General features: G+C 44.9%; 1 long non-coding RNA gene across 1 annotated transcript in view; it reads right to left on the bottom strand.

Annotated features, from left to right (window-relative positions):
• LOC112551556 overlaps positions 1–10707 on the bottom strand; it is a 67595-nt gene that overhangs the window by 28644 nt on the left and 28244 nt on the right. Inside the window, exon 2 of the long non-coding RNA XR_003095851.1 lies at positions 2780–2940. This is a non-coding gene — a long non-coding RNA (uncharacterized LOC112551556). The remainder of the gene's footprint in view (positions 1–2779; positions 2941–10707) is intronic.

Below are 10707 nucleotides of genomic sequence, written 5' to 3'. Positions count from 1 at the left end.
CCTCAACCCCCTCTGCTCCCCCAGCCCCCCATGGCTACCCTGCCCACCCCAGCTCCAGTATTCCTAAAGGAATTTCCAAGCTATAATGGTTGCTGAGAAAAATGTGGAATGAATTAATCTAATTAACCAGAAACCAGGGGGAAAAAAATCTATTTTAATTACCACATTTACTCAAATCTAAGATGACCCCAAATTTAAGATGACCCTCTAATAATAATGCTATACATGGAAAATGTATAAATTTGTAATAGTTTTCCATGTATACAATCAAATTATTGGAGCATCATGTTTAATTTATCCCCCCTCCCCCTGCCCCGTTCCCTCCTCCCCCCAGCCTCTGCTCTATGTCAGCAGACTCTGTCCCTATTCTTGCCTGGGGCATGGAGCACAGCCCCATATCATACCCATAGTAGCTGTAAGGCCTGCATGCCACTGCTAGGGGACTGGGCTGGAGCTGTGCTCAGTACCTCAGGCTACAGCATGCATGGATCCTGCCAGCATGGAGCAAAGGTAAGTGGGGGAAGGAGAGAGGCAGGTGAGGGAGTCAAAGCTGCATAGTGGAGGGAGAATGGGGAGAAGAGGCTGCAGGAAGGACATAGCAAGGTGCAGAGGTGGCAGGAATGGGCAAGGGGGACATGCAGCAGCTGTGGGTTATGGCTCTGATCCTGGGGTAGGAGCTAGAGTCCAGGGCACAGCAGCTGCCTGCTCCCCCACCACCTTTGTACTTGATTCTAAGACATGAGACTTTTCCCCCCATGTTAAATGGCAGGGTGGGGGAGACACTTCATCCTAGAATCAAGTAAATACAGTGTGATTTTTCTTTAGTAAATCTAATAACTTTGGAAGTCTGAATTATGATTTTTGAATGCCTTAGACTGGTAGTACTATTTGATGATCCCATTTTGACCATCTAAGAAGCAAATTCTGCCTTTAAAACACATGTACAACTCCAAGGTTCTTAGGTGAACACTGCACATGCATTTGAGACATGGGCAACTGGTGCCGCCTTAGTCAGAGGGGGCACGTGCTCCCCCAGTGACCAGTCAGTGACCGGGGGGGGTGAGGGGTCCCCCCACATCCAATCCCGCTGATCGGGGGATGGTTCCCTGTGGTCAATTGTGCTCTGGCCACTTCTGGGAGTGGCTGCGGCTGCTTCTGAAAGCACAACTGCACCCCACTCCCCAGCCGGCACTTGCAGGGGGGACACTGGCGCTCCCACCTGCCCCCCTGCCCATCACCTAAGTGGTAAACATAGCCACTCAGGGGATGCACCAGTGCTCTCAGGGGGTGCATGTGCACCCCTGTGCACCCCCTATGCATCACCGCTGATTTGAGATACAGTTCAGCTCTTATAGTAAAATATCAATGACATCAGAAAGATGTTACCTCTTTAATATGTAAATAATGTTGATATTTCATAGAAACATCTGGATGAATTCTGCCCCAGAGTTGCTTGTGCACTGTTTACATCATCAGTGGGCATGTCTACACATGCCCATTTAAGGTGCATTAATGGCATGGGTCTACACATGCATGCCCTTTATGTTCCTCAAAAATGGTGATTTTAGGCTATTCATGCCTAAATATGATACCTGCAAAAGAATGTACACTATAACCTAATGAATCTGGCATGCTCAGGACCAAACACCTGCCAGAAATGTGAAAATCCTGGATTTTTGGACCTAAACGGTGGCCAGTCCCAGAGCTGGGGGTTGAGGGGAGGGAGGGATGGGCAGGGATAGCAGCAGCTGGTCCCAGAGCAGCAGCCACATGCAGAGTGGTGGCACAGGGTGGTGGATGGTGGCAGGAGCCAGTGAGTGCAAGCTTCCCCCTCCACTGCTCTGGGACTGGCCCCTGCTACTCCCTGATGGAGTGTAGTTTTATCAAAGTGCTGGGTTTTTCATAATTCCATATATTTTATATCCGGATTTATGAGGTTATACTGTATCAAATTTAGGCACGAATAGCTAAAGCGCCTTAACACACATGTAGATGCACTAAGGTGCTTTAATGCTGTGTATGTTGACTGTCTTTGGACTAACTTTCATTCCAAGTCAGTTCCCACAGCATGTTAATGCGCCTTAGCACATGCATGTGTAGATGCATGCCGAAATCAACTTAATGCACATTAGGCAAATGAGCATTAAGTTTAGGCACACATAAAAGCATGTGTAGACAAGCCTAGTATAAACTTGACATAATAGCTAGATCTTGGTATTGTCCTGTACTCAGTCATAAATTTCACTCTGTTTAAGCAATTCTGCTTAGTACTTACCTTTTGTGTCATAAGCACTTACCCACTCGGATACCTTTGAAAAAATCAATGTTCCAAAAAGAAAATCAGCAGAAAACATTTCAAAGGTCTTACTTGCAGGGGTCATAAATCATACAATAGAACTCTACTTAGTTATTGAGCACACATACACAGTGTTGCCAGGTCTTGTGATTTTATAACACTTCTTGCATATTTTATTCTAGCTCCTGGAATTGCTTAAGAATCTTAGCTTTCATTTAAAAAAAACAGGAAGTTTCTAGCTTGTCTGGTTGCTGAGTAAAACTTGAAATTCTCAAGTGAGTCCATCCTAAAGGCTCAGAAACCGGGAAGCAAAGGAAAAGAAAGAAAAAAGAATCTAAAAGTGTATTATTTCTGGAAAAATGCATTCTTCCTACATCCATCTTACATTTTGGAGAAACAGAAAGCTTGTCTCAGTTTCTGAATGCCTGAAATGGGCAATACAGGAAATACCAGAGTCTCTGGTAAGTGCAGAAGCCAACAAACCTGCTCTTTTGTGTTGTTTCCATTTGAAAAAGGTTGGAGCTTCTTGTTTCTGCTTTTATCTCACCACTGCTGGTTGTTTTCAGCTGTTCCTGAAGATCAGACATCTGCTTCTTTTCATGCACATCATGAATGACAGCCATCTCACCCTTTAAATGGTGAACCTGAAATGAAAGATCAATGTTACTCAGAAAAATCAAGTAGTAACTTCCAGATTGTAACTGTTGTTCTGCTGATGCTGTGGTCAACCCCCTCCCCCACATTCCCTATTTCATATCTGACCCTTCAATATGAAGCATCCAATTGACTATAGGAGCTTGGGCCTCTCCTTTCAGCTTCCCAATGCTAAAACCCTATAATCTTATCCTCACCTTTTTTGTATAGATCAATATTTGTAACAATGTGTACACAATTATACAAAATTGAGTAACATTCACTTTGCTATTGAATTTATAAAATGAAGTGTCTGTTCCTAAGATTCAAGGCAATGGGCATCTCTCTTATACCCATATACCATCAATGGCATTCTCAGTAGCACTCCTGAAGCAATCAGCTGTTGAGCCCATAAGAGTTGTGGGAAGAGCCATTACTATGATTCCACAAAATCTGCTTTACCAAATCCACTTGTACAAGCTTGGCACCAAGTCCAAGATCTATTCTTTCATTGAAACAATGCAATTGGTACCCCTGGTACCCCTGGTACCATCTAACCATACATGGTGCACATCATGTTCCTCTGTCCTGCAGAAGCATAATTAGGTAGCAATCAAGAATTTCCCACTGCAGAATAGAACACTGTATTGTTGATGTTGTGATTCTAGTTCATTATTGGGTTGGAAACTTCTAGTTATGGAGAATAGAATTTTTCTTTTGATTTAGACTGATGCTGCAACTCACTGGATGTGATGCCGTAAAATTAATATAAGCAACATGTCTTGGTATTCAGGGAAAGTTGGGCAGGCACTTCCAAGGCTTGAGGGGCCCGATTCTGCCCAGGAATTCCTGGGGTTTGTAGGGATGGGCCCTTCAAGGCCTAAGAGAACATATCACCTATTCTTCCACCCATTGAAACTGTGAGACAGCAGGTTATGTGCATTTCACCCAGTGAAGCAGATCACCTGCACCAAGACGCACCCCAGTAAAACAGATCCACTTCATTTGAAAGTGTCCATTTCTACCCTAACAGCTCTTGTGAAGAAAAAGGCACTTCATTCTAGGCACTGCACAAATGTATGAAAAGGGTTAGTTTCTTTTCCAGATAAATTGCACTCTAAATAGACATGGTAAACAATAGATGGAAGAGAAAGGGAGAATCATGTGCATTTTACCGATGAGGAACTGAAGCATAGTGGTGCATGTAAAGATACTTTATTTTGTCTAATTGAACCTTTAGATGAAAATTATGTAGGCTTTCTGATGCATTTTTGTATTTTGCATTTGTATTTTGTTTATTTTTGTATTAGATGCAAGAAGCATTAACCCACTTTTGCATTTAGAAAGCATGTGAGGAAGATGCTCAGCTGGAATATGTCTGTGTGGTTCTATTGACTTCAGTGGAGCTACATACTGTTAGACATGGATGTGGTTCCAGACCTTCATTTAAACACAACCCAGAGAGAAATTCACCCCTCAGCAGAGAGGCCTGCCTATTAGGGCTGTGCAAGGCTTTGGACCCTGCTTCACATCCAGAGAAGCTTCGGACACTTTGGCATCTGAAGCAGCATGTCTGAATCGAAGCACTGGCTTTGTTAGGCTTTCTGAAGTGCTTCAAAAAAGCTTTGGAGTCGCTTCGGAGATCCTGCCATAGGGTATAATGAGGAATCAATGAAATATCTGTAACTTTGTTGTTTTTTGTCTAATTTGGATGAAAATTGTAGGGGTGGTACTCTCTGCTGAGAGCATGAAGCCTGCCACGTTTCAAGAAGATTGGTGCAGGGGTTCAGGGAGGACTGCACCTCAAACTGCTGACAGGCAAAACTTGTGACATGGGTGACAATGTGTGCGCTAAGGCACAGTGGACTGAAAACTGCAGGGGTGGTGAACCCTGCTGAGGCCCCAAAGCCTGCCAAGTTTCAAGTAGATAAGTGCAGGGGGTTGGGGAAAACTGCACCTCAAGCTGCAGACAAGTAAAACTCATGACATGGGTGAAAGCTGCAGGGATGGTAGGCCCTGCTGAGGCCACAAAGCCTACCAGCTGTCAAGGAGATAGGTGCAGGGGTTTTGAGTTATGGGGCCCTGCACCCTTAGCTGCTGACAGGCAAAACTCGTGACATGGGTGCTTGTGCAACGGACTGTCTCTGTCTTGGGGGGAACTACTGCAGGCCGTGCTGCTAAACTACTGTGTTACCAGTTACCAATCAATCATGTTTCACTCAGGGACCAGCTCAATACACAGTTGCTAGCTAATGGAACCAGTTATTTGGCAAGAATTAACACCTTCAAAACCCAGAACTCCCCTGCACCGATCTCCTTGACAGCGGACAGGCTTTGTGGCCACAGCAGGGGCCACCCCCCATGTAGCTTTCACCCTGCTCCGCCTTAACACACACAGTGTCATGCATGTCATGAATTTTGCTTATCCGCAGCTAGAGGTGCAGTTTCCCCCAAGCCCCTGCACTTATCTCCTTGAAACTTGGCAGGCCTTGTGGCCTGAGCAGGGGCCACCATCCCTGCAGTTTTCAGTTCCCCATGATGTAACACATAGATGTGACATGAGTTTTGCTTTCAAGAATTTGGGGTACAGTTCCTCCCACACCCATGCACTGATCTTCTTGAAACAAGGCATACTTCATGCTCTCAGCAGAGGCTACCATCATGGCAAGTTTCATCCACATCAGACAAAAAGCAACAAAGTTATAGATATTTCATTGATTCCCCATTATACCCTATAGCCGGATATCCGAGGTGGCTCCGAAGCTTTGGAGGCCTTTGGCGAAACCCGGTCCAGAGCTCCAGATCAGATCCCTGGCATCCGAAGTGGCCAGATCCAAAGCCGGATCAAATAGCTGCCTAGTCGCATAGTCCTACTGCATATTATTTAGATCTTCAAAATATAACTTAATTGGTACATGGACCTTGTATGCTGTGTGAATTTCCTTCCAAGATGATACTAAATCTGAATATTTATATAGTTCTCTAACAACCTGATTATTGCAACAACAACAACAAAAACTCCTTCTTCTTGGCATCCCTTTTTCGACTTCAAAAGCACAGCTACAATAGTTAGAACTTTGGGCACTTATACACAAGCAGTGAGGCTGCATCGATGCACTGTAATTACAGTGCATCGGATCAGACTTAATTAATTGTGGTAATTAGTCATGGTAATTACTGCACTCCGGCCAACTCCAACGACTCATGTATCAGCATCCCCATGCTTGAAAATGGTGGCAGGGGCACTTTAACCAAAGCTTGTTTAATGAGCTTTAGTTAAAGTCCCCCCACTGCCATTTTTAAGCATGGAGACACTGATACATGAGATGCTCTGGGCACTTTAATTAGAGCAGCTCTCAGAAGTGCTCTAATTAAAGCCCCACTCCCAACGTTGAATTACCTGAGACAGATACATCTGTCAAAGTACAATGGGTAGGTTTTAACATCACTTTTCCCTTCACAAATTCCCAACCTGACTGACCAATTAAAGGGTTTAATTCTCTGAGAAAGAGTCTATCATTAACTGTAATTCGTTCTAGTTTCACCAGTCCTTTCATGGCAGCCTCTAGTAAAAGAACCATTATATGAGCGTTCAATCTCTATATTATAATTTTTGGTAGCTTGCTATAAACAGGAATCAATGCATAAGGAGAATAGTGAATTCATTGCCAGTTCTTTACCAACCACTTAAGGAAAGTCAAGATACATTAAACATCCTAAGCTTTACTCTCAGCTCTGAACTTATTCTTGGCTGACATATATTCCTGTGTTTAGAAGCCCCCACTTGGTATATTAATGCTAAGTGAGAAGTAGTGCAGTAACAATGAATAAATTGTAGTGTTTTATTTTGCCATAAATATTGAAATGTCACTATAAATATTTTCCATAAGAAGCGACATATCGACTATATAATCCATCTTCATTAAGTATAATGAACACATTCCTGTACATTATGTAACTGTGCTCCATGCTTCCTTACTGTTCCTGAATGTTATTCCAATCCTTGTATTCTAGAAAGGCTTTCAAGATGACTGGTTCCATTGAAGTTAATTGTTGTTTTTAAATTCCTTGGTCCATTTAATGGGACCAGGATTCCACCACTGGTGTTTAGTGAAATATGTGCAAATGTATCTATATCTTTACTTTCCTTTACCCTTATTGTGGTAAAAATGTCTCATGATCTCTTATGCAAGCTGCACAAGGCCTTACAGCCTTGTGTGGGGGCTGCTTTTTCTTTTTCTCTTCCTGCAGTAGATAAGCAGTGTCATAATAAGAAACAGTCCAGGCAACGCTCGCTTTGTGATAAGGTTCAAAGCTTCCTGTTAGAACACCTAAATTTTGTAATCATCGTACTTGCTCATTATCCTAGAGTTACACCAAAACACAAGGTTACTAAGGGGCACATAGGTCGGGACTGTGCATGCGGCAGGTCTTTTTGCCGCAGTTCCGTTTTAGGACTACGCATGTACTAAACTTTGCAGAAAAATATAACCAATCACGTTGGGGGCTCGGGGTCGACTTCGCTTTGAGGACTTAGCTCCGTTGTCGAACTTGTTTGCAAACAATAAACTCGAGTTGGACCCAGCCTGAGTGTGTGACTCTCTCCTTGAGGTAAATTAGACAAAGCCTCCAGGGGCATGAAACTAGCAATTTGTGCAACAATTTGGTGAGCCAGCCAGGAGAAGCCCTTGGACCACCCCAGGGTCGGACGACAAGACCGGAAAAGGTGTCCGTGAAGTGGCCACCAGACCGCTTTTGGAGTCTGCCATGGCACTGGAACCATGAGTCGGGACACCCGGGAGGTTAAAGGCTCTCCAGTGAATGAGTCAACCAGGCTAAGTGGGTCCGAAGAGACGGCGCCAGGGTATTGGGGGAGTAAGTATTCGTTTTCCTTGTGTCATTTGAGTAGTCCCTCGGGGACTTTGGAGTTATTGGTTTGAAATTCAGCAAATAGGTCTGAATATTAGTTTGAAGTTCAGCAAATAGGTCTGAATATTAGTTGACACAATGGGTTCGGGTAGCTCCCGAGAAGAAAAATCCGCAACCCCATTAGGCTGCATGCTAAGAAACTTTAGTAAATTCAAAGGAAATTACGGGGTAGAAATGTCAAAGGGCAAATTGATTACTGTCTGTCAGTTAGAGCGGCCATCATTTGGAGTGGGGTGGCCGGATGCTGGTTCTTTCGATGTGAATCTGGCTAAGGCGGTGTGGGGGAGGAGGTAGGTCTGACTAAATGAATGTGCATCTTTGTATTTAGAAAAATGAGCCACTGACCAGGTCTGGGACTAAGGCTGAGTCTAGCCGCCCCGATCCTGCCTGATAAGGTAGTGTCGAATGCAAGGGGGCTCAGCCAAAACCTCGTGACCCAGTGGACAGGTGTCTGAGTGATTTTGTCTTTTCCAAATCCATTGTCCCAGTATCTTCTGTCAAGGGCAGGAGTGAAAGAATCCCTTTTGTGTTTCCCTCCCTCCTTCCACTGTATGAGCCGGTGTCAGGTCAGTGGCCTTGGGTCTGGGCAGTAAAAACTGCAGGGCAAGGCACTGAGCAGCCCAGACGTCCTAAATAAGCCTTTCCTGTGTCTTTCTGTGTGTTCAAAATCATGGTGACTGGATCCGAACCTTATTAAATACAGGTCAGTTTAAAACCTTACTGCCGGCTAGAATTTTGTCTGGTAAAGGATCCTATTTTTGTGTCTGATAACATACGTTGTATTCGGGGAAAAACTGCTCAAAGTGCCCTCATCCGACAGCACGTTGGGCTTGTCATAAATTAACTAGGACGCTGGGAGAAAGCCCCAGGTCCTCTTTAATTCTGATAGTGAGGGAAGATCTGACTCAAGGGTTAAGGTGCAGGGATGAGGCTAAAACGCCACTGGACACAGACCAAATGGATCGGAAAGGGATAGCTGACGCAACCCGTTCTAAAACACCTCCCCCGTATGAGGAAAAAGCTGCAAAAGACTGAGGGGGCAGCGGGTAAACTGCTTTCAGAACTCATAGAGATTGCGTATAAGGTTTATGGGAATCGTGATCAGGTGGCAGAGAGGAGAGAAGAAAAGCGTGGACAAAGACAGATGGCAATGTTGGCAGCCCCCCCCCCCCTTCAAGAACGAAGATCAACTCAAAATCAGAATCCAAACTACCAGTGTCCACTGCGGGAGGTAACGATGGGTGACCAATCTTTCCAAATTGTATGAAGTCCGTCAGGGGAAGGATGAATCTCCCTCGGTTTTCCTGGAGCGCTTGTTTGATGCCTTTAAGAAGTTTAGTGATTTAAGCCCTGAAGCCATAGAAAACCAGCGCATGGTGAATCTGATGTTTATTGGGCAGGCAGCCCCAGATATAAGGAAAAAGCTTCAAAAGACTGAGGGGGCAGCGGGTAAACCGCTTTCAGAACTCGTAGAGATTGCGTATAAAGTTTATGGGAATCATGATCAGGTGGCAGAGAAGAAAGAGGAAAAGCGTGGACAAAAACAGATGGCAATGCTGGCAACTGCCTTAGGCAAAAGCACAAATACTGGTGGGGGATAGAAGAAGAAACCTGAGTGGGGGGAAGAAGAAAGAAAAAAGCCAATTTAAGCCTGATGAGTGTGCATATTGTTGAGAGAAGGGACACTGGAAGAGGGATTGTCCTAAGCTGAAAGACAAAAAGGGAAACTCAGCGCAGGGGGGCCGCCAGATGTGGGCAGAATCCTCGGGGAAAGATCCCATGGTGAAAATAAGGGTCAGTGGCAGAGACTATGAGGCTCTCGTAGTTACCGGAGCCACCTTTTCCATGATCCCCGTAAAGCCCCCTTCAGCTAAAAGAAAGAGGAAAACATGTGACTATAAAAGGTATTGAGAAAAGACAAACCAGATTGCCGATTGCCTGTGTGTAAGCCCCACCTCCCAGCGCAGGGAGACCCCAGGCGTCCTCTCTTTTCCCCAGTCCAGGAGAGAGCCCAGGCGTCCTAGCTCCCAGCCCCTCCTCACGAAAATTGAGAATAACATGTTGGAGCATGCCTTTGTAGTCTCCCCTGCCTGCCCAGTAGCCCTCCTGGAGCGGGATTTACTAACAAAGCTGCAAGCTGAAAACTTCTTCCATGAGGACCTGATTGTAATGCAGCTGCCAGTGAAACAGGGCTCGAATTACCAAATGGCCCTCCGGACAGCCGAGACTGTACTAGAAGCCAAAGGAATTGAGATATTAGAGAATGTTGATTCATGTGTGGGGGCAGATGGGACTCCTGCCCGGGCAAAATACATAAATCCAGTCAAGATTCCCCTGAAGGAGGGAGAGGGTCCTGTGTGTGTGAGACAGTATCCTCTGAAGAAAACCACCCGCGCGGGCTTGAAGCTGCCGATTGAAAAATTCAAGCAGTATGGGTGGTTAATAGAGGGATCATCCCCCTTTAACACCCCAATCCTGGGTGTGCCCAAAGCAGATGAAGCCTCCTTCAGGTTAGTGCAAGACTTGAGAGCTGTAAACAAAAAGATTTTAGTGGATCATCCTATGGTTCCAAATCCCCATACTATTTTGACCCAAGTTCCAGCAAATGCCAAGGTGTTTTCCGTGCTAGATTTAAAAGATGCTTTCTTCTCTATCCCGCTACACAAAGATAGTCAGAAATTGTTTGCCTTTGAATGGGAAGACCCGGACACGTATCATAAGACTCAATTGTTATGGACAGTGTTGCCCCAGGGATTTGTCTCATCCCCCCATATATTTGGAACAGCATTGCAAAAAGACCTGGAGCATTGGAAAGAGAGACACCCTGAGGTGGCGTTGTTGCAGTATGT

Source organism: Alligator sinensis, unplaced genomic scaffold, assembly GCF_000455745.1.
Source record: "Alligator sinensis unplaced genomic scaffold, ASM45574v1 scaffold696_3, whole genome shotgun sequence".
In the NCBI taxonomy this organism is placed as follows: Eukaryota; Metazoa; Chordata; order Crocodylia; family Alligatoridae; genus Alligator; species Alligator sinensis.
Note: the sequence above shows the minus strand (reverse complement) of the source record. Positions and strands in the feature narration are given on the sequence as shown.